Raw genomic sequence first — 24,025 nt, forward strand, 5'->3', positions numbered from 1 at the left:
GAACTCAGTAGTTACTGAGCACTGACTATGCCCTCGGCAAGAAGCCAGGGCCTGGGTGCACCACACTGAACAAGGTCTGTGTGATTCCATACTCCCCTTGCTCTGTCTGGGCTCACAGTCAGAAAGGGAAGGCATACACTGAATAAATAATCAGTTATAAAGGGGCTGGGGTTGTGGCTCAGTAGTAGAGTGCTTGCTTAGCATGTGTGAGGCACTGGGTTCGATTCTCAGCACCATATTAAATAAATAAATAAACACAGGTATTGAGTCCATCTGCAACCAAAAAAGTATTAAAAATAATAATCAGTTATAACGGTGATATGTGAGGAGGGGCGGGGTGCTGGGTTACAGACAGCAGAAGCCTAGCCTAGCTCTGCTGAGGAAGGTTTGGGGACATCTGCTTGGATTGACTTTCACGGTTCACTTGAACAAAGAGTAGGAATTTGCCTGGTTGGAAGGAAAGAGTGGTTCTTGGAGGACAAAAGAGACCAAATTATTGAGTTTCCTGTTAAAGGCTGGAATCTGATCCTAATAACAAAGAACTATTTCAACACCAGGTGTCAATGTCAGACACTTTCTATAGTTTCTGTTTGGGTTATTGGACTTAATATGGCTGACCTTAAGGTACGTATTTTACCCTAATATTTTTTTAAATAAAGCCAAAGTAATTTATTAGGTGGAATGAGTAAGTGCATAAAGAATCATTTAATAAAATTTTGGCTCTAGATTTCTAAATAACATCACCCCAAAAGTACTTTTTGAAAATCTAGCAACTTTTTATTCAAAAATTGTAAAAATGGTCTTAGTTTGAAAGAGGGCTTATAAATCTTAGGATGAAAAGAACAAGAAAATTGAGATCTGTAGAAGCAAGTAGGAAAGTAATTCTCTTTTTCTAACCTCAAAATATTCCACGTTGATAATAAAAGGGTTAGGGCGATAGGTACTTGTAATTTATCAGAACTTTTTAATGACCGTTGGAATGACTGCTGGAATTTCTTTCTTTGGTTTAAGGTATAGAACCCGAGACACATTTGAATCAGTGTCAGATTCACACAGTCCTCAGAACCCTCATACAATACCTAAATCCTTATAAGCCTGCCTCAAAGCAAAGAGAAATAAATAATGCTAGTAATTACTCCTTACTCCCCAATGGGATTTACTTCCAATCCTTACTTTCACTCTCTGTTATCTCCACTTAGTCACCCAGCCTCCTTCTCAGTTACCTGACTCCTTTCAGGATATTGTTAGCCCTGTTTTAAGGATTCGAGAACTGAGACCCAGGATTGCAAGTGAGCTATCGGAGCTCAGAAAACTACCAATGGTTGCAAGAAAGGGACACAGCCCTCAGCATCCTAACCTCACCATCTTCCAGCTGATCACATTTCTCAATATCAACAATATTGCCATGTGGGCTGGATAAGTCCTCGGCTGGGCACTGTAATATGATTAGCAGTATCATTAGACTCTACCCACTGGATGCCAAGAGCGGGCACCCCATCCTCTAGTTATGAAAACCAAACATGTTCTCAGACATTGACAAATGTCCCCTGGAGGACAAAATCATATTCTATGTTGAAATTCTCTAACAATGTGGCTCTCTATAGTCATAGTTATGCATTCATTTATTTTTATTTCTATGGCCTCATTTTTTAGTCATAGGTGCTTATTATCCTTTGCTCTCCTTTCCACATAAAATTAATATGTCTTTGAGGAAAATTTGGAAAAAGAAATCCATAAACATGCTCCTGAGAAGCTCTGTAGATAATCTTTTTTTCGGGGGGAAGATGGATACTGGGGAGTAAACCCAGGGCCTCATGCATGCTAGGCAAGTGCTCCACCAGTGAGCTACATCTCTCGTCCTGTGGGTGATCTTTTAAGAAAAGGTTCAAATGTATATTCTTCCTTTCATTCTGCATTATGTTGCTGGGAACTGATATGCCATAGTATATACCACTCTGATAAAGCATATTTAAAGGTAGAGCTTACTGATATAGTAAGCAATCCTCTACAAAGCAGCTTAATAAAATGAGCACTAAAATATTTTAAAGAATCAGAAACTTGGGGCTGGGGATGTGGCTCAAGCGGTAGCGCGCTCACCTGGCATGCGTGTGGCCCGGGTTCGATCCTCAGCACCACATACAGACAAAGATGTTGTGTCCGCCAAATACTAAAAAATAAATATTAAAAAAAAATTCTCTCTTCCCTCTCTCTCCTCTCTCTCTCACTCTTTATTTAAAAAAAAAAAAAGAATCAGAAACTTGAGATTTAGACAAACATACTAGTTTTAGAAAGCAAATTTTAAATTATCCTCCGTGTAATTATTTAAAACTTGGTGGTTAAAACTGAAGTACCGATTAAATGATACAGATTTTTATGTCAAATTCAGAAAATCTTAAAATGACAGTATTTACTATTTGAGGGATCCGGTGGTGGACAAAAGCAGAATTATTTTAAGAACTTTATTTTATTACTTATAATTTTGCCTAGTAGAGAGATTCTGGTTGGTAGATCTGACTCTTTTATAATTAGCACATTTGATGCTTTATGTAAAAGAGTATGACTAACGGGATTTTGCAAACTTGAAAGCAGTTTAGCCAGGCTAAGCATTCCTTTTGCAATCTTTACACTCTTAAAATGCTTAGCATTGAAATCCTTTTATTTTTCATATATAGTGCACAGATAAAGCAGCTTCTACTCATTACCATGGTACAGTTTTATGGTATTTATTGCCTGTAAGAGCAGGTGCTTTAAATCACTAACAACCTGTGCAACCTTGAGTAAATCACTTAATCTCTCCGGACCCTGTTTCTTCATTTGTTAGAGGAGAAAGTTAGAATCAATGATGGCAAAAACACTCCTTTCCACTCCAAAATTCGATAATTTAAATGGCACACTAATTTGCAATTTGTACTTCCCCCCCCCCATTAAAATAGATAGGAATACACAGAAATCAAACGGAGTACTTAAAATATTAAAGAGGTAAAAAAATGTGAACGCTCAGTTTTCACTTCCAGCCATGATCGAATGGAGCAGGTGGTCTGAGATGAGCCCACCTACATTAAACCACCACAAAACTGGACAAACACTAAAGGTACTGAAAACCAGGCAATGCAAGGTGGTAGTCCTTGACAGTTGGATGACTCACAAGGGGAGCTCCAGAATCCCTTTGCTGGAGGACTACTTCCCATGCATGCTACAAAGAGGCAGATTCTAAGACGGGAGTCAGAGATCAGAGTCTAGAGCCACTAGAATGTCTGAAATGTTCCAGACAGGGCATCAGAGTGGATGAAAATGGGCCCAGTCAGCTCCAAAAGCATAGGGCCGAGGGCACACTCTGAAACTACATAAGGCTTCCAAAAGAGCAGTTGCTGTATAGGTTAAGAGAGTAACAGACTCGCTAACAGTTAAGCAGTTCTGGGAAGGTTTAATCATCTACCCAGGCTGAGTATGGAAATCTCTTTAACATCCTATGTCATATGGTATCCAGACAAGAAAGCAAAGGCCCGTACCATGAAATAAAGAGCAATATTCTACAGCAAGTCCCACTTGCAATCACTTCATAGTAGGATAAAATCAAGTTTAGAAAATGCCCTCAGAGGAGAGAGTTCCACCTAATAAAACTGTCTTGAGAAGCACCCTAGACTCTTCAAAATCAACTCTCGACAAAAGAAATGAAGCAAGCTTAGCTGATAAAGGATGGTCAGCCAATAATTGAAATTACTATCAGGTCAAAATCATCACTCTCAGAAGAAGCAAACCGAATCCAATATCATAGACAGCAGTGTCCAGAATATGACAAAACTATTCGACATTCAAAGACACAGGGGAATGTGATTCAAGATGAAGAAAGTAAAAGTACTCAGTAGAACTAAACATGCCATGACACAGCTATTTAAATGATGATGTATTGAGGTAGCTGTTATAAATATGTTCAAAGAACTAAAAGAAATACATTCAGACAAGAAAAATATGGTCTTAATGAGTGAACAGATAAGAAATCTTACTGGGGAAAGAGATACAATAAATAAGAAATAAATTGATGGTGAACATATAAAATGGCACAATCACTTTGGAAAAACCCTGTACTAGTTTTTTAAAAATTAAAGAAAAAATGGAGTTCTACTCAATCATTAAAAAAGAAAGAAAGAAAGAAAGAAATTATTGACACCTTTAACAATTTGGTTGATTATCCAGAGGATTATGTTGAGTGAAAAAAGTCAATCCCCAAATGTTACATACTGGATGATTCAACTTATGTAATAATCTTAAAGTGATAAAATTATAAAAATTGAAAAAAGATTGGTTATTGTCAAGGGTTTAGAATTGGGGCCAAGCAGGAAAGAGAATGGTGGATGCCACTGTAGAGAAGAAATATGAAGGATCATTGTGGCGAGAAGTTGGACTATATTTTGACTGCAATTAATGCCCATATTTTGAATCTAATACTGGACTATCATCTTGCAAGATGTTACCATCAGGGAAAACAGGATAAAGAGTCCATTAAATCTCGGCATTATTTCTTCAAATTGAGTACAAATTTATAATTATCTCAAAACATGATGGTTATTAAAGTATTAAAAATGCATCTACCTTACAGCCCAGAGAATCCATTCCTGTATTTGTCAGAAGAACTTAAAATACATGTCTACAAAAAGTCTTATAGTGGATGGTTTGTAGCAGTATTCATAATATTGAAGAACCAGAAACTAGAAACTAGAAATGCTATGAATTCATTTAATACATAGAATACACAATAGAATAAAAAACTATGAGATGTTCCTGCAACAGACAACTATTGATCAGCTAAAAATAAAAGTGAAACAATGCATCATGAAGTAACATGAATGTATCTCAAAACTATTAGATTGAATGAAAGAATCTAGCCACACACACAAATCCATGTGGCATGATTCCATTCATAAAATATTCTAGGACAATCTAAAGTAACTTTGAAGAACAAAGTTGTAGGACTCATACTTCCTCAACTGTAAAACTAACTTTGAAAGTTTCAGTAATTAAACAATATAGTACTATCATAAGCTTAGACATAGGCACCAATAGAACAGGATAGAGAATCCAGAAATAACCCCCACAGATATGGTTGATTGATTTTCTCCAAAAGTATAAAAACCATTCTGTGCAGAAGCAACTTCCATACATGTGCTGGAAATTCTGGATATCTACCTACAAAAGACTGAGGGTGCAAAAACTTTAATTTACTCCATATATAATATTTAACTTAAAATGAATGAAAGACCAAAGTTTGACAGCAAATTAAAGTGAAATTTATTATTATAATTCTTCATAGGCCCTTATTATCCTTTTTTATGGTAATATATTTTCTTTCATTAATGATTATTATAATTTGTGCTCTCTTTCTGGTTTATGAATCTTCCAAAGAGCTAACTTTTGGATTTATTAATTTTCTGTTTGCATGTCTGTTTCCTATTTTACTGATTTTGTTATTACCTATCTAATTTCGTGGCTTGCACTTACTTTTGTTGTTTTTCTAGTTGAACTAGATCAATTTCCTCAAAAACACAATTTACACAAAACCAAGTCCAGAAGAAATAAAAAATATGACTAGCTCCATATCTAATAATAAAATCGATACCCAAATACTTCACCAAAAAAGAAAAACAATTTCAAGTACAAATTGTTTTCCTAGTGAAATCATTGTGTATTTGAGGAAGAAATATTGCCAAATTTATACAAATTATTACAGAAAATAAAGAAGTTTAATCATATCCCAATTCATGTGTGTGTGTGTGTGTGTGTGTGTGTGTGTGTGTGTTGCTGGGGATTGAAACCAGGGCCTGTGCATGCAAGCCAAGGACTCTTCAAACTGAGATATATCCAGCCCCCAACTCATTTTATAGGACATCACAACCTGAGAAAAACCTCATAAAAAATATAAACAGCAGAATATTTAAGCTAATACTACTCATTAATAGAAATAAAGATGTTACTAGAAGTACTAAGAACTAGAACAGAGCAACAACAACAACAAAAAGGATATTATTTAATGGCAAGATGGGGTTTACCACAGAAATACAGCATTGGTTTAATATTTATAAGTTAATCAGTATATAATACCATCCCAGATTAAAGGACAAATACCCATGTTTGTGTCAATATTTGCAGGGAAAAAAATCATTTCAACAATGCAATATCTTTTCATGGAAAAAATGCATCAAACAGGGAATAAAAGAAATTTCCTCTACCTGACAAAGGTGCATATAGAAAACAGACACTACAGCGAACACAATTACTGTTGGTGAAAGATTCAACTGTCTTTCTTAATATCAAGAAAAGATGTCCAGTCTACCACTTCTGTTCAAAACTGTATTGGCATTCTGGCCAGGCAATAAGGCAAGAGAAAGACATAAAATTAAATAGGCATGGAAACAATAAGCAAAACTAAAAGACCTGACAAGAACAACGGCAGAGAAGGAAAAGTTTATTTGGGGGCTCACAGTTTCAGAAGTCTCAGTCCATAGACAGCTGGTTCCATTCCTCAGGGCTCAAGGTGAAGCAGAACATCATGGCAGAGTGGGGTGGAGGGAAGAACTCACATGATGATAGTGAAGCAGAGACTCCACTAGCCAGATACAAAATATATATCCCAAAGGCACACCCCAATGCCCCACCTCCTCCAGCCACACCTTGCCCGCCTTCTGTTTCCACCCCATTCAGTTAATCCCATCGGGGGATTAATTCACTGATTGGGTTAAGGATCTCATAACTCAACCATTTGTCCTCTAAATCTCTTGCACTGTCTTACACGTAGCTTTTGGGAGACACATCACATTCTAATCATAACAATATTCAAAAATCAATTATACCTTTCTAAGATAATTATCATAAATTTGAAAGTTAGATTATTAATATAACATCATATATGTTGGCACCAGAAACAAAATCCTTAGAAATAAGTTCAACAAAAGATGCAAAGACATGTTCTCTGAATAAATTAAAAGAAACCTAAATAAGTGGAGATATATGCCCTTTTCATGGATCAGAATATTCAATTTTAAAATATCAAGTTTTTGCATACTGACCAACACAAAGTATTCTCAGTTGGTCTCATCATTCTCAATTTTAGAAATTGACAAGTTGATTCTAAAATTCATTCACGAATGTTAAATTTGTACAAAATAATCTTTAAAAAATAATAGGAGGACTTACACTACTTGACTTCAGGAATCATAAATTTACAGTGATAAATTAAACTAATAAAACAGAACAGAGACCCTTGAATGAACCCACAATTATATTGTCAACTGGCTTTTGACAAAAATACTAAAGCAATTCAATGGGGAAATGGAAGCCTTTCAGCAAATGACACTGTAGTATATGTACATGTGTATGGGGGAGAAGAGGGGCCAAATTCAACCCTGCTCTTGTATTGTGTTTAAAATTCTGAGATAAATCAAAGAACTAAATATATAAATTCTAAAACATTATAAGATTCCAGAAGAAATCATAAAGGAATATTTTAATGACCTAGAGTCTGGTAAAAATTCTTTAAATTAAGCACAAATAACAATAAATATGAAGAAAAAATAATGTTAGATTTAATATAAAAATGTAAAATCCTACCCATCAAAAGAAACTTTAAGGAAACAACAGGAAAAACAAATCTGTGAGAAAATATTTACAAAGTATATATCTGACAAAATATTATTATCCAAGGAATATAAAGAATTCATATTTTTCAATAACAAAAAGATAACCAATTTTTTAATAATCAAGAATCTTGAACGACAATTCACAAAGAAGAAATGCATATGAAAAGGAACTGAACATAATTAGTCACTAGGGAAATGTAACAAAACCACAATAAGATACCATTACACACCCACTGAAATGGCTAAAATTAGAGATTGACAACGCCAAATGTTGGCAAGGGCTTAATGCAACCTCAAATTCCATACATTGTTGGTGGGAGTGTAGAATGTTAAAACTGCTTTGGAAAATGGGCCTGGCTGTTTCTCATATAACCAAACATAGACCTATCCCCACAATTCCACCCTTAGGTATTTACCCAAGAGATATGAAAGCATATTCCACATAAAAACGTCTACAAGAATGCTCATAGTTTTACTCATGGCACAAAAAAAAATTGCAAACAATGCAAGAGTTCATTAATAGAAGGACGGATAAGCAAATTCTGGTGTATTCATACAGTGAAATGCCATCTGCAATTTTAAACAGAAAAGAGTCACTTGACAACATGAAATAAACTAAAAACCATCTTGCTAATTTAAGGAAATTTTCCCCAGAACAATATATATACTGCATGACTGTATTTCTATATGGTTCCAAAACAGGCTCAATGAATGTATGGTTTAAAAAAAATACTTGTTTCTGGAGATGAGGAGCAGAGATTGGCTGACAAGGAACCTAATAGAACATAGATATGATGTGGTTGTCAAAAGTTATCTGTACACTTTAGATTGGTACATTTCACTGAAAGTAGATTTTAAAAAAGGAAATAAGAGTAATAAATTGCAGTTAATGATACACACACTGAATATGAGAGATGAAGTGTACTGATGTCTGCAACTTACTTTAAAAAGCATCAAAATATAAATAAAATTAAAGAATAAGTGGATTTATTTGAGATACAGTAAAATGTTAATCAGAGCATCCAGGTTTGGGGCACATGGGTGTTTAAGGTAGTTTTGTTATTAAAACTTTTTCACATTAAAATGTGAGTTTAGAAAAGTTATGAGATACAAAGTCAATATATAAAATCAATTTTATCTATATTTAAGCAAAAAATAATTGGGAAATGTTTTTGCAACAGTATCAAAAACCTTACAATACTTAGGAAAATATTTAATTAAAGTTATGAAATTCTATATACTAAAAAAAACACCAAAATATTGATCACAGAAATAAAATGTTTAAATACATGGAGAAATATATCATGTCCATGGATTAGATGATGTAATGTTGTTAAGATGTCGTTTCTCCTTGTCTTGATTAATAGAGTCAATGAATGTCAATCAAAATTCTAGTAGTCAACTTTTTAAAAGTTGATGAGATGATTCTGTGACTTAAATGGGAATGAATAGAACCCAAAATGGCCGAAATAATACTTAACAAGAAATTGGAAGCATTGTACTACCTGACTTCAGAATTTATTATAAATACTTATTTTAATCAAGGAAGGGTGGTGTTTGTATAAGGATAGATCAGTACAACAGAATAGAGTCCCCAAAATAAACCCACATATACACATTCAGTTAATTTTTTACAAAGGTGACAATGTAGTCCAGTGGACAGAGGATATTCCTTTCAACAAATGGTGATGAAAAATTCATATTTTAAAAACTAATTCTGGATTCACCTATAATTGCCTCTAAAAATTTAATTTGAAATATATGATAGCACTGAACATAAACTCAAACTATAAAATTCCTAGGGAAAAAAATACTTTTAAAAAACATTTTATTGTATATTTTGAAGTTTGCAACATGATGTTATGGGTACGTTTGGATGGGTAAAATGATTACTACAGTTAGGTAAATTGATATACCTGTAATCTCACATAGTTACTTTTGTGTGTGTGTGATAAAAGCAACTTATAACTATCTATTTAACAAAAATGCCTAATATAATTTTATTAACTGTAATCCTCATGGTTTCCACTATAGCTTTAGACTTCTTCATCTTACATATCTACTAATTTGTATCCTTCTACCTACATCTCCTCATTTCTCTCTCCACCCACAGTTTTATTCTCTGTGTGTGTGTTTTTTACCTTGTTTAAGAGTCCACAAGTAAGTGCAATATTTTTTTCTGTATCTGACATATTTCACTTAGCTTATCTATCCACACTGTGCCAAATGCAGGATCACTTTTTTTAAGGTTGACAGACACTTGGGTGGTTTTGAAATCTTGGCTGTTGAGAATAATGCTATGATGAACATGGGAATATGAATATCCAAATAGAAAGTACTGGTTTCATCTCCTTTGGGTGTATGCCCAGGAGAGAGACTGCTAGGTCATAGGACAATCCTATTTTTAATTTCATTAGAATTCTCATGCCATTTTTCACAATGGTCAAACCAGTCTTCTTTCTAACCACAAGTAAGTATGTTAGGGTTTCTTTTTCTCCACAACCTTGACAACAGTTATCTTTTGTCTTTTTGCTAATAGCCATCCTAAGGGGTGTGAGGTTATATTTCATGATAAAGTTAAATTGTATTTCTTGATGATTAGTAAGTTTTTCATATGTTTCTTGGCCATTTATATGTCTTCTTCAAAGAAATATCCGTTCATGTCTTTGGCCCGTTTTTAATGAGGTTATTTGCTTTTCTGCTCTTGTGGTAAAAGAGCTCTTAACACATTTCAGATATTAACTCCTTAGGAGAAAACTTGCCAAAAAAATTCATGTTATTATAGTAGGTAAATATTTCTTAGGCCACAAAAGACACCAATTACTTTTGTAATTGGTTAGTTGGACTTCATCAAAATTTAAACCTGCTCTTCAAAAGATGTCATTAAGAAAATGGATTTTTAAAAGGAAGCCATACACTGGGAGAAAATATTTGCAACATGCATATTTGAAAAAGGAATAGTATCCAAATTATATCAAGCATTAGTACCACTCAAGATGATATTCAGTCCAATTTTGAGAGACAAAAATTGAACAGACTTCAGAATAACAATATGTAAATGGAAAGCAAGAAAGAGAAAAAGAGGAAGGAAGGAAGGAAGGAAGGAAGGAAGGAGAACGGAATGAAAGAGTGTAACATGAGTGGTCATTAGGGAAATGAAAATCAAAACCACAATGAGAATCAGAGCACACTCACTGGAATCACTGATATTGAAAAGAATGACCATACTAACGGTTGGTCTTGACTCTTATACATAGCTCATGGGATATAAGACGGGAGGATCACTTTGGAAAACAGCTTAGCAGTTTCTTACAAATATAGATATAGATTTACCAAATGACCTGGGGGGTGGGGGGAAGTTCACAAAAATTTGTATGTGAACCTACAGCAGTTTTGTTCTCAATAGCCAAATACCAGAGCTCGTGTGTCCTTCAACAGGTGAATGGATAAGTGAGCTGTGATACTCCCCTACAATAGAATATTAGTCCTAAATCAAAAGGAACAAACAATACACTCAACAACATGGAAGACTTTCAACAGTGTGATGCTGAGAGAAATAAGCCAAACACAAAAGAGTAATATCAGCTTCATTGAATGGAGTATGGAATCAGCCTAACTAATCTACAGTGATAGGTCATCTGGTTGCTTGGTAAAAGGCTGTTTGGGAGATGAATAGATGGGCTTGACCCCAAAAGAGCAAAAGAGAATTTTCTGGGGTGATTGATCGGGTTAGTGATTACATGAGTATGTACATTTATTAAAATTTATCAAACTGCACACTTGTAATCTTATTATATATAAATAACATCCTTAAAAGTTTATTAAAAATAAATACAAAAAAACCCTAAATAAACATTAACAGCAACTAAGGCTAATTTTGAAGACAGTTTTTCCAGATAATACTTGAGATTTTCCTGGCTTGGGATCCATTTTTCTAAATGTGTGTTTGGCTTGTACTATGTAAAGCTTAAAAGTTTATTAATGCTAAAGTCACATCGTAACCTCTTCCACACATTAAAACTGTCAATCAAATTTTATTACATGAATGAAGTACTTTACCTTAAATCTGTCAGGATAATTGCTAAGATTAAGTTAAATGGAAAGAAAAATAAAAGTAAAGCACAGGACAGGAAGTTATTTTTAAATTAAAGAACAGGTTCTATAAGGAATCGTAAAGCAGTATGGCGATATGATATATTGGTTTTTCTGTAATATCTTTCCATCTTGGCAAATGTTGGCTTAACTCTCACAAATAGAGTCAGGAAACCAAATGGAACAGTTGTGCTTTCGGCGGCAAAGAATAAGAAACCCCAGTTCAACTGACTCACACAATGAGGCATTTATCATCTCCTGTAACTAGAAGTTCTCCAGGGACAGCTGATTTCACAGGCCCAGGAATGTCATCTTTCCATTCTGAGCTTCAGGATGGTGATGGTGGAGTCATGACCACATGCAAGAAAAAGACACCTTTCTGCTTGCCTCCTTCCAATCAAGTACGTACCCTTTCCTGGCAGTCTCCTCTCTCTCTTCCCTAGCCTGAACCTCATCAGATGCCACGTCTATATGATGCATTCTCAAGAGAAATGAGACCCAGAGCTGGACCTAAACCAGCTCTTGTTGGCCAAAGAGAGGAAAATGGAGATCTCAAAAGGGTGGAGAGAGGTCTCATTGGCAGGAAGAAGGGACAGGAGGAAAGCTCAGTCAACAGTTAAAAGTGAGTGCAATACTAGGTTATGAAGAAAATTAATTTGATTCCTAAACTTCCATTAATTTTTCATTTTGCTTTCACATGAATACCTCACTCTGGGGGCTTTTTTTTTTTTTTCGACCTGTAAAGGAAAATCAAATTGAAAACACCCGCCGCCAAAGCCAGTCTCCCAAATCCTTTGCCCCCTTTAAGGAGCTCAAGAACATTTTCTGACTTTGGGACTAGCACAGAGGAAATTAAAGCAATTCTCACTCCTTATGTGCTATTTATTGCTCTCTACATCACTAAACCTTATTTATTTCTTGCTTTGCAGCACAGTGATTGTAGAGCAAGTGCTAAGCAGCAAATAACTTCCCCACTGCCAAAATTGGTAGCGATTTTGCTCTCAGTGGAACATACTGCATGACCCTTCGATGCTGGTAAATGGTCGTGGGCTCTTTCTCCATGGTAATTGTGAGGATTTCTAGGATTGAGGATTGTTAATTGGTAGCTGTATGCATCTCACAAACAGGGGGAAAAAAAAAAAACTTTCCATGGTGGCATAAGATACTAACCTTAGTTGTATTCTCACCACATAATACGTTTAGCTACTCCCCATTGTCCAAATGGTCTAATAGAACATTAATGTTGGCCTTCAACTTATTACTTTTCCATGAAGTGACCTCTCTTCTTCTGCTGTGATATCCCTTCCACAGGCACACAGATACTAAGCATTAGCCGAAATCCACTCTCCAATCACGTTACAACCGTGGTATGAATGAATGCTAGGGTCAGATTGTGCTTGTGTTACTACACGAATCTGTTCTCTTCATTGCACATCTTTTCCCCTTTAGACAAGCAAGATTAGCTGTTCCATTATTATCAATAAGAGCCTAAACATTTTTCAGCCAATCTTGGGACAACTCTTACCTTCCATGAATTTAGCCACCTCAGACCATTAGAGGGTCTTAACTCTATACTCTCTTGTCAAGAAATTATGATTGTAAATTCATGTATCCTTTTCCTGAATTGTAAAATGAGAATATAGTAAATCAATGTCATAAGCGGCATGCAGGACAACATTCCCCGTTCCAGTGGCAGGCCGTCATCTCCCACTAAATCGTTAAACTAAGGAAGTTTGAAACAACTTGATCTCAGGCATATCTGTGATGGAATCTTCTGAGGAACTATAAACAAACAGTTGTGATGTTAGAGTCGCACTTTTATTAACTTATAGTTAATTGGTTGGAATGAAACCTGGGCTTGTTTGGTTTTTCGTTTTGCTTTTAAAGTGTCCCAAATGACCCAATATACATCCAGGGTTGAAAGTCACCCATCTAAAGTAGTGTGTGGTCCATAGACCAGCAAGTATTACCATCACCTAGATATTGTTATAAATGCAAATTCTCAGGCCTGGCTCCAGACCTACTGAATTAAAAAATCTGGGTGTTGGGGCCCAGCAATCTGTCTTCCCTGTCCTCCAGGGGATTCAGATGCATGCTTAAATTCAATCACTTCTCTGAAGGCAAGCCTTTCCAGTTCTAGTGACCTATTATTCTACTTTTCCTGATAATCTTCACCCATTCAATTTACTCTTATTAAACAGACCCCTTGGCCTTAAAAAGAAGACTTGTATCTTAAAAATGATTGATGACCTGACCACTGAGTGCTGCAGAGTCAATGTCTTGCCACCTCCCCTGAACCAGCTCAAGAGCTTTCCCAACTCACTCGGTATGCACAGGACTGGTCACACATCACATATGAGAAGTCCTGTCCCCGCCATGTTGCTGCTGGAGTAATCTCCCCTTGGCTCTGCCTCCTCAGCTGCCTGGTTAGCCTGCCACACCTAGGGTCACCTCTTTGCATGAATATCTTTGCTTCTCTCTCAGCCCCTGTGGCTTTGATGCTCTTGTCAGTTCCTTAGGTTACCATATTTCCTGCATCCCTTGCCTGCTATCAAGGCCAGAAGCCCCCGCCCCTACACCCAACCTCGCCATCTTTTTCCCAGTTGCTCACATGTGTGTGAGCAACACCTTGATTGACTTGCACCTATTACAAGATGAGAATCTTGAAAAGAGATCTGGGAACCTCATTTCTCCTGGACTGACCACTAACACTGTGCTGAGACACTTTGGTTGGTCCTCAGTTGCTCAGTAAACCCCCATGTGTCTCCAGTCACTGTCATACTGATCCCTGAGGCTCTCTAGTCCCTCTTCTGCTTTCATCCTCTCTTCCCACCCTGGTGCCCTTAGCCTCTGTTATGGACTGGATTCATATGTTGAAGTTCTAACCCCCAGTGTCTCAGAATATGACTATATTTAGATGCAGGGACTTGAAAGAGATATGTTAAAATGGAGCCATTAGAATGGACCCTAATACAGTATGACTGGTGTCTTTATAACAAGAGGACATAAGGCCACAGACACGCGCAGAGGGAGGACCATGAGGGCACAAGAAGAAGATGGCCACCTTCAGGCTAGGAAGAGCAGCTTCACAAGAAACTGGCCCTGGAGACGTCTTGATCCAAGACTTCTAACCTTCAGAAGAGTGAAAAAATTAATTGCTGTTGTTTAAGCCATTTCATTGATACCACTTTATGATGGCAGACCTAGAAAACTGTCCCTAATGCTACATCCTGGCCTGTGATTCAGCTCCTATCCTTTCCCCAGTTCCCTCCTCATAACAAATTTTTCAGCAAGGAGGAGGAAGTAGCAACGTCCTCTTTACAGACATGTGATCAAAGACTTGAGAGGTAATGGTTCTTGCAAAATTCCTGAGGGGAATAAGACTTGTGAGGAGTGTGCATGGGGAATACTTTGTTTTATGCTACTCTCTTCAGTTTTGATTTTGCATTCTCTCCCAAATATAATGCCAACATCAGAGTTTCCCAGTTCTATATGTGGCTTTCCACATGATCAGGGACCTGGACTTTGATTGTAATCAACAAACCTTGTTTAAATGTCTGCCATATGCAAATCCCCAGGCTGGGTCCCCTGGGTTGGAGAGAAACATTTCCCCACATATGTGTGACTCTGTCAGTCTGTATATAATCTCCTCTCTTGAGGAAATGTTGGACCTATATAGCTAAAAAAATAACTTTAAGGCTAGATAGAATAGGAAAACTTCCAAATGAGTGGTATGGTTACTGTTATCACCCAGTATAAGAAAAAAAGTTCTAATTTTGGAAGTGATATTGGCAGAGGGTCAATTTTAGACAGAAATGGGATACTTTAAGCTGGGACCTGAGAGCAAGGAGCAGGTTTATCTTGACTTTCATGCTGTCTTACCTCTAGCCCTGCCTAGCAATCCTTCCCTGCCCTGGCACCATTATCCTATCCTCCATAATCCATTCTCTACTCCTCCAAGAAAAAATGCCTCGATTTTGCAGAATACTTGCAAAGTTTTTCATATAACTATACAACTTAATATACTGTGTTTTAGTATTTTATATATATATCTGTTCTAGTTTGTAAGGTACTTGAGGGCAAGACCTGTTTTATGAAGTATACTCAGGATCTTAATTCCTGACTCAAACTGTATATCAAAAGAAGAGATTGATGAATTCAACCAAACTGAAGCTGATAGAAGGGGTTTGCTACCTGAACAAACAAAGACCTTGATAGTTTTGCAAAATATTATTTATATTGTGACAACAGCAATCTTTGCAGATAACATGGTTTCTAAATAATATTTCTCTTGCTCAGCATGGATTGAAGTTCCACCATGTTGGAGAATAACTATTCTTTGGAGGAATATGTATGCATAGGAGTTCCATCCCAGGGTACCTACAGGGAGACCAGAAGAACACAGGCAACATGTTTTACCTCCTGCTTATGGAAAAAGGTTTCAGGAACAGCAGTTAGAATATAAGTCCCACTCTGAATTGATCTGTTGGAGTCCTTATAACTTAAATTTCTGGACTTTTGCTGCTGGGATTTACTATATACATGGATTATTTTGGTGTAGGGAAATCTGAAACTACACCAGTGGACTAGAGATCAAGCATTCCTGAAGGGAAGGGGAGGATTGTATTGTGAGAGATTGAAGAAAAGTTCTCTCTCTTTCAAAAAAAAGGGGGGGGGAATAAAGAGGATTAAGAAGAGAGAGAGAAAGAAAATGCTGAAATCCCTAAGAAAAGGAAACCAGGATTGTCCTTTTTCTTTGGTTGCTGGTGATAAATAGAATCTTTTCCCCCCTATATTGTAACCTCCCTGCAGTTCCATGTTTCCTCTGCAACCAACCTGCAGTATAGACGGTGATACACAAAGCAACTTTGTGCTAGTTGCAGGGAATAATTAGCACCCAAGGCAATCAAAGTCACCACAGCCTTCTCTGCCAATTTGGAGCCAGCATGACTGGGGCAACATTGCGTCAGGGGCAATTATTTACCTCGGAGTAGCAGGCAGCATAGTCAGCAGCAGAGCCAGGAGGGGTCCAAGGCCAGCCAAGAATGGTGGGAACAGACAGCAGCGGTGAAGCGGCTGTGGAGTCTATTCACTTAGAACAGATTTGAGAAAAATTCCTTGAACCCCACAGGAGAGTATCTCCTGAATACAGAGCTTCTCTTAAGTTGTAATCAAGATAAGGACAAAAAAAATGCTTTATCAAAGGACTCTTGTCATTTTCAAATGTTGGATTGTATTGATTGTCGTGCTATATTGCTTGTGTTACAGTTTTTGTGTGGATGGTGCAATTGCCTTTGTTCTTCTAATGCTGTGGTAAAATGTGGGGCTCATTTTGGTGGCAAAAAACCTTGCCAGAAAAAAAAATTAAGCATACATTCCCCAAACCTGTAAACTTATGAAGCTCTTTCATACGCACTTGATTGCATTGATTTATCTTCTATGCAGTGAAACACAAACAGAAACTATCAAAATAAGCATCCTAACTCATTATTCCCTGTGCCCCATTACCATTCCCCTGAATCTCAGAATCATCCCGTTCAGTCCCTGAAGAACTCACACTTGTTTGGAGCCCCTGACTTAGCAGGGAAGAAGTTGAGTCAAATAAATATAGATGAGAATTTCGGTTTTACCACTTATAGGCCATAGGATTGTAAATCTCAGTTTGGGTAAAAATGCCCCTATAATAGTTTTAGAAAAGATTTACATGAGATCATGTTTAGCATGAAATCATTTAGCATTTCTCTGTGGTTTGGGGCCAACAATGTAGTAAGTTCTCAATAAATTCCAACCATTATTACTAGACACCACTACACCTGAAGCCTGCTAAGTACATAGGAGCCACAGTAATGCCTTTCTTGGTAGCAGTAAGCCCACAGGACAAGTTTCTTTGGAAAGAAAGAGTTAATGAAAAGACCTCATTGATGGATAATAAAGAAAAACCTACCAGAACAGACACAAGTGATGGCCTCGGGGATGTTAAGTAGTTACTTACTGTATTTATTATCCAGAAAGAAATACAGATTATATATTTCATGATCCAGATGGGAATAGTTATTTAATCTACAGTAACGACTATTCTAAATGGCTCTATTGAATCTCTACTTTAAAGTGTACTTCAGAAGAGTTGCAGGCTATGAGGGAATAAAGCAAGAAACAAATGTAATGGTTAACGGATATTTTTGCTAAAGCTTAATTAAACTTGAGATTTTGTACCATTCTGTGCATCATCTTCAAAAGACTTTTTTTTTTTTTTTTTCGGAAAAAAAAAAAGACCAGAAAGGGTGCTATGAAATTAGCCTTAGAGCTATGTAGATTTTGAAGGGCCCTTAGGGAAAAAAATGTAAAAAAAAAAAATACAGATTTCGATTTTAAGCAAAGAATTGAAATTGCTTTCTAGCATCTCATACTGGCAGCGGCATTGGTACCTACTTGAAATGAACAACTGCTAAAGGAAACAGCTGGTAGAAAGCCGTTACTGCAAAGCAAAGTGCATTACACATGCTGTAATTAGTTTGCAATCATTACTCAGTCCACTGTTGGAGAAAAACCTTGATTTGATCACACCAGAAGCATACTTGTAGTGAGCCAAACGCGGGACCTCACTTCCCCACATCTGAGTTGAACTCGTACCTCTACTGCCGCTGATGATACCATGATGATTTCTTTACTTTTGGACAGAGAGACGAATAGACCACAGAAAGATATATAATATGAGCATTTTGTTATTGTTGTTGTCTACCTGGAAGTAAGAAGTATTCCCAAAGTAACAGCTGAATTTTTGAGTGATAGCTATTTGTTAGATGGAACTTTCCAGAACAAAATGAAATAAGTCACAAAGGAAAGCCACATAAACAGCATCAAATTTACTAGTGACCACATTATTTTAAAAAAGAAAAGAAAAAAGTGAAATTAATTTTAAATAATTAAAATTTAAAATGTTAACTTTTTTGATACATATTGACTTGCTGCATTTCAAGGGCTCAATAGCCGTATGTAGCAAGTGGCTTCACATTGAACATTTTAGTACTAAATGATTGCGGTGGATTGTACCCTTTAATTCTCCAAATAGTAGTAATAGCTATGCAATAGTAGCTATGACTCCATTCCACACACAAGATGAGGGAAGAACAAGGAGAGTAAGTAACTTACTCAAGGCCACACAGCTAGGAAGCAGACTCAGGCAAACTGATTTCAGAGCCTGCTTCCTGAGAATTGTAGTGTCCTGTCTCAGTAGCAGACCTTGCTTCCCGACCAATGAGACAACTTGAAAGTGATAAAGATCATCACAAAAAATACCAAAAGACAGTAAAACCGCCTTCGTTTTTGAGCCCTTTCCATAGCAATATTTCATGAGGTAAATACCATTGGTACTGTATCATTTATGTGGTCTGCCTATTTTATAGATATAGAAACCAAGGGGAAAAAAACTGTTACTAGCCCAGCATCACAAAGCTAAGTTACACTGGATCTGTGATTCAACCACAGGTCTTCTGACAGTAGAACCTAAGCACTGATCGCTAGTTTGGTTCCTACTAATAGATCTCACCAACAAAACAGACAAAATCATCATTCCACGGTGAATAGAAATAATTTCTGAAGGCCACAGAGTTGAAATAAGGAAAGTGAAACAAGTTAATTCATTGAAGAGATGAAGTAGAAAGATCATACTCAAGCTATTCACCTTCATTGAAATCTGTGAATTTACTAAACACAAATTAATATTTTTGTAAGGTAAAAGCTATGGAGTTTCCTATCTGATATCCAGCTGGGCAGGGAAAATCAGTGGATAGCCTGCTAGACCTCAGAATTTCCACTTCCTTGCCCACTGTAGTGTTATTCTTCTTTGCTCCTCATATCAAAATTTCTACCACCAGAGACACCACTTAGAATAAGATGAAAATAACCAACATATCACAATAAGAACCTTAGGTTAATCAAAGGTGCCCCTTATACAAAGATGCCCCAACCACAGTAAATGAATAGAACAAGTGACAGGACTTACAGTATGGTAACAGTTTTGCTGAGACCGAAGTAATGAAGAAAACGGAGACAAGATTCTACAAATAATGCAAATCAGTAGTTGTGGAAGTATAGAGGACAGGACATGGAATCTTCATGTATACATTATATACTTCTGTAATATTTTAATTTTTATAACCAAACTAGTTCATGTTGGTAAACAAAAAATAATAGATGATTAGATAGATAGATAGATAGATAGATAGATAGATAGACAGACAGATAAATAGAATGGATGATAGATAATAGGTGCATAGATAGACATGACAGATGGATGGATAGGTAGATATGATGGATGTATCAATGATAGATGTATTTTAAATGTTCCTGTGTTAACCGTGAACTTCTCCTGTATGGCTGGTTTTTCTCCATCTCTCAATACAAGAGATTAGTTTCAGATCAATTCTTTGTCTCCTTGGAAGTCAGCGTAACAGTGGCTGAATGACTGGGAATAGATACAGATCTGTGGGAGGGACATGAGAGAGGTGAAGAAAGTTTGAAATGGGATAGTCCCTAAGAGGGAATATGGAATTTAAGTCACTGGGAAGGACAGAAAAGAAGGAGGAACTTAAGAGGACATCCAAAATCCAAATGCAAAAAGGAATTTTATCTGCTAGTATTTTCTCAGACTCCACTTTCAAATTTTACCATGACTTGGGCCAAAATCCTTTGCTCTGTCTCCCTACCTAATCTTCTCTGTTCTGATAGCAATTCCCAATTTCACATTCCCAGCAGAGACCTCTCCTTTGTCTTCCAAGTCCACATAAATACACTTGGCAGCAAATACACATGTGTTCACCAAAAGCTACATAAAAGAATGTGTGAAACAACACCATGCAGAAGCACAAAAAACTGGAACAACTTTGTATATCAGTGAGGATGGAGGGACCACAGTTATTCACAGGAAAATGCAAGAAGCTCACAAACAAACGTGGTTGGCAGAAGAAGACAGACACAAAGGGTGTGACATATTCTATGGCCCCATCCAAATCAGCTTTTTTGTTTGTTTTTGAGGTGCTGGGTTTAACCCAGGGCCTCATGCATGCTAGGCAAGCACTCTACTACCTAGCTACATCCCCGGCCCTCTAAATCAAGTTTTAAAAGAGATGAAACTGATACCTGATAGTAGAAATTCAGGTGTGGTTACCTTGGGATGATAATACTTACAGGAGTAGACAATGGGCTTCTTAGGTACTGGTACTGTTTAATTTCTTGATTTGGGTGTGGTTACGTGGATATGTTTCAGTATGAGATCATGCCTTATGCTACATGCCTCTCAAATACATTTCAGGATATATGTTTGAGATTTATAAAAATTTAAAAAATATATTCTGAAGAAGATCTCACCAACTGACTGATTACCTAGTTTTGTATTCCCTAAATAAGAGTAACTTTGCATATCTGTTGAGTTCCTCTCTGCCTCTTTTGGTCTTAGAAATCCAGGTCAGAAGACATCTTATTCATCTCCTAAGTGCACTCTGTGCAATAGGGTCATCTATTGCCCTTACAACTTCTTCAAAGTCTAATACTTTGAAAAATATTAATAACCTCTGTGCTGTTAATTTTATCCAAGTTGTTCAAGATTATCTATAACTGCTAACTAATTATTTCTTGATGATTCTGGGAGAGTAATAATTGATTTAAGTTTTATTTTCCCTACTTTAAAAGTATAGAACTATAAATGGATGGAATTGGAGAATATTATGCTAAGTGAAGTAAGCTAATCCCCCCAAACCAAATGCCGAATGTTTTCTCTGATAGGTGGATGCTGATCCATAGTGGGGATGAGGCGGGGAGCATGGGAGGAATGGAGGAACTTTAGATAGGGCAAAGGGGACGGAGGGGAAGGGAGAGGGCAGGGGGTAGGAAAGACGGTGGAATGAGATGGACATCATTACCCTAGGTACATGTATGAAGACACAAATGGTGTAACTCTATTTTGTGTGCAATCAGAGACATGAAAAATCGTGCTCTGTATGTGTACTCTGAATTCAAATACATTCTACAGTCACGCTTAACAAATTAAAATAAATACATACATTAATTTTTTAAAAGTATAGGACTCTATGTAAAAAAGTCAATTAATTTGCAAAAGGACTGCCAGCCGAGAGATGAGAGAGAAAGGGGGAAGAAAGAAAGAAAGAAAAGATGAAAAGAGGAGAAAGAGAATGAAAAAAAAGGTAAAGGAGGAGGAGGAAGGGAAAGGAGAAAAGGGGAGGTGAGAAGAACTGGAGTAAGGGGGAGGAACAGGATGGGAGGGGTATAGGAAGGAAGAGGAGGAGAGGGGCTTTATATAGGTCCATTAAAAAAAGGAAACCACCATGTTGGTTTGGAGATGTTCTGTCATTTGTGGTACTTGGTAGGGTGCTGGTATCTCTATCTAGCCTTTAGGAGGGAGCCGGGAGAACAAAACCAGGAGAGTGTTATGACTTAGGGAAAATCAAGTGCTCAGACAGAGAAGTCAAAGAAATGTTGTCTCACAACCTTCAAGGGGCAGCCTTGAGTGGGGGAGCTGGCTTTGGAAAAGAGAAGCTATATAAGAAGGAGCCTGGGACATTGGGGCAGGCTGTTGGATATACCGCAGCTTTGGGCTGGATGCTTTATTCAACATGGTGGCGATGGTGGTGCCAGAAGGCTTACACTAATTCTTTCTAACTTCTCTTTGCTGACTTCAAGGGCCATGAAGGTGTGGCGGGTGCTGGAGGACCCACTGATGCTGGGAGTGAGAGGACAGAGGCTGCAGTGTATGTGGAGCCCTGCTGCAGGTAACCAAGTCACCCTCTGCAGCATCAGGAGCCCACTCAGTGCCAAGGAGCCTGCTCAAACCAGCACAGCAGTCTACAGTCCGGCCACTCCAAAATAAGGATGCACAAGGATCGACTCCTCCAGGGCCCCACGTGTAGAGTAAAACCCTCAGACCTCCATCCCAGTGCCACCTTGTAGAAAAACTAATAAATGGAGCAGATCTTTGAAAATTGGGGACACTTTCCCAGATCAACCAAATAGAGAGAGACGATTTAAACGAAGTAAACTTTCATTGGACTGAAAGAAAGCTGTGTAAGCCAGAAGATGTTGGGCCCTTATTAATTGACAGGTGTAAGTTTCCTGGGACCTATCATGGGGTGGGTTCATAAGGAGAAGAAGTTTACTTTATAGAAAACACTAAAGCTACATTTCCTTTGTACATGTGAGTAGAGTGAGAACACATTTTTGACCTCCCTACCCTCCACAGGAATTCATGCCTAATTTAATATTCCAAACAGAGAAACCTTTCCAACACAATGCATATTAGACCACCAACATTTTTAATGTTATTGCTTTTACAGAAGACATTTGATGAAAATTCCAGAAAATGATTTTCTTGTATTTCTTTTAACAAAAGAGATTTGTGATCTCTATATATTTTCCTTTGTCAGCCAAGATTTTCATCAAAATGGCAGCTATGAAAGATAAGAAGCATCCTGAAAGAAGACACCACATACAAAAACCTGTGACTCAGGTCAAATAGTGTGTGGCCCATGAAGGGAAAAGATTATCTTCCTTTTGACATGTTGCTTGGAAAAATATATATCTTCATATTATAGATATTGTATACATTCTGTTCCTACAAAGAGTAAATCTAATATCTAGTATATTTCTTATAACCAAATTCCATGACACAATTCCTGCATACTTCTGCAAAGGAGAAATCATCTCAAAAAACATTAACTACTTGGCTTGTGTCAGGCTTTATAACTATTGGAGATTTTTAAAAACATATTAACAGGAAAAGAATGAGACACCATGCAAACATGTCTGTGACACCAATTTTGTGGTTTGATCTCATGCATAAAATCAGAATCCTAGTACTAACAGGCAAGTAGAGATTAACCAGTAAAATTTTTGAATCTGCAAGATGAGAAAATTGAAGAAGTAGGTAAGAGTCCTATTGACAAATCATCCTTTCATATTAGAGTAGTATTCTGCCCTTACTTGAGTGCCTGGTTTCTGTCTCCCTATGGGACCATAGTCATCCCATAAGTATGAGTTATTGACTAGATGTTTCCATCAAAAACTTAATATTTTTGGTATTAATAAGACCCCCAAACCAAGATCCTTAGGTCTTAGTCCTAGTATTAATCACATGACCTTGTATAATCACTTAACCTCACAGTATTTCAGCTTTTCAGTTCTTTTTTTCTCAAAGATGGTGAGTTCCATTTAGATCAGCAAAAGCATATTCATATGTCTACAGAGTTAGCAATATAATTCTCAAATAGTGATTATTTTCCTTGTGAGTACAG

Source organism: Callospermophilus lateralis, chromosome 17 (genome assembly GCF_048772815.1).
Source record: "Callospermophilus lateralis isolate mCalLat2 chromosome 17, mCalLat2.hap1, whole genome shotgun sequence".
NCBI classification, from domain to species: Eukaryota; Metazoa; Chordata; class Mammalia; order Rodentia; family Sciuridae; genus Callospermophilus; species Callospermophilus lateralis.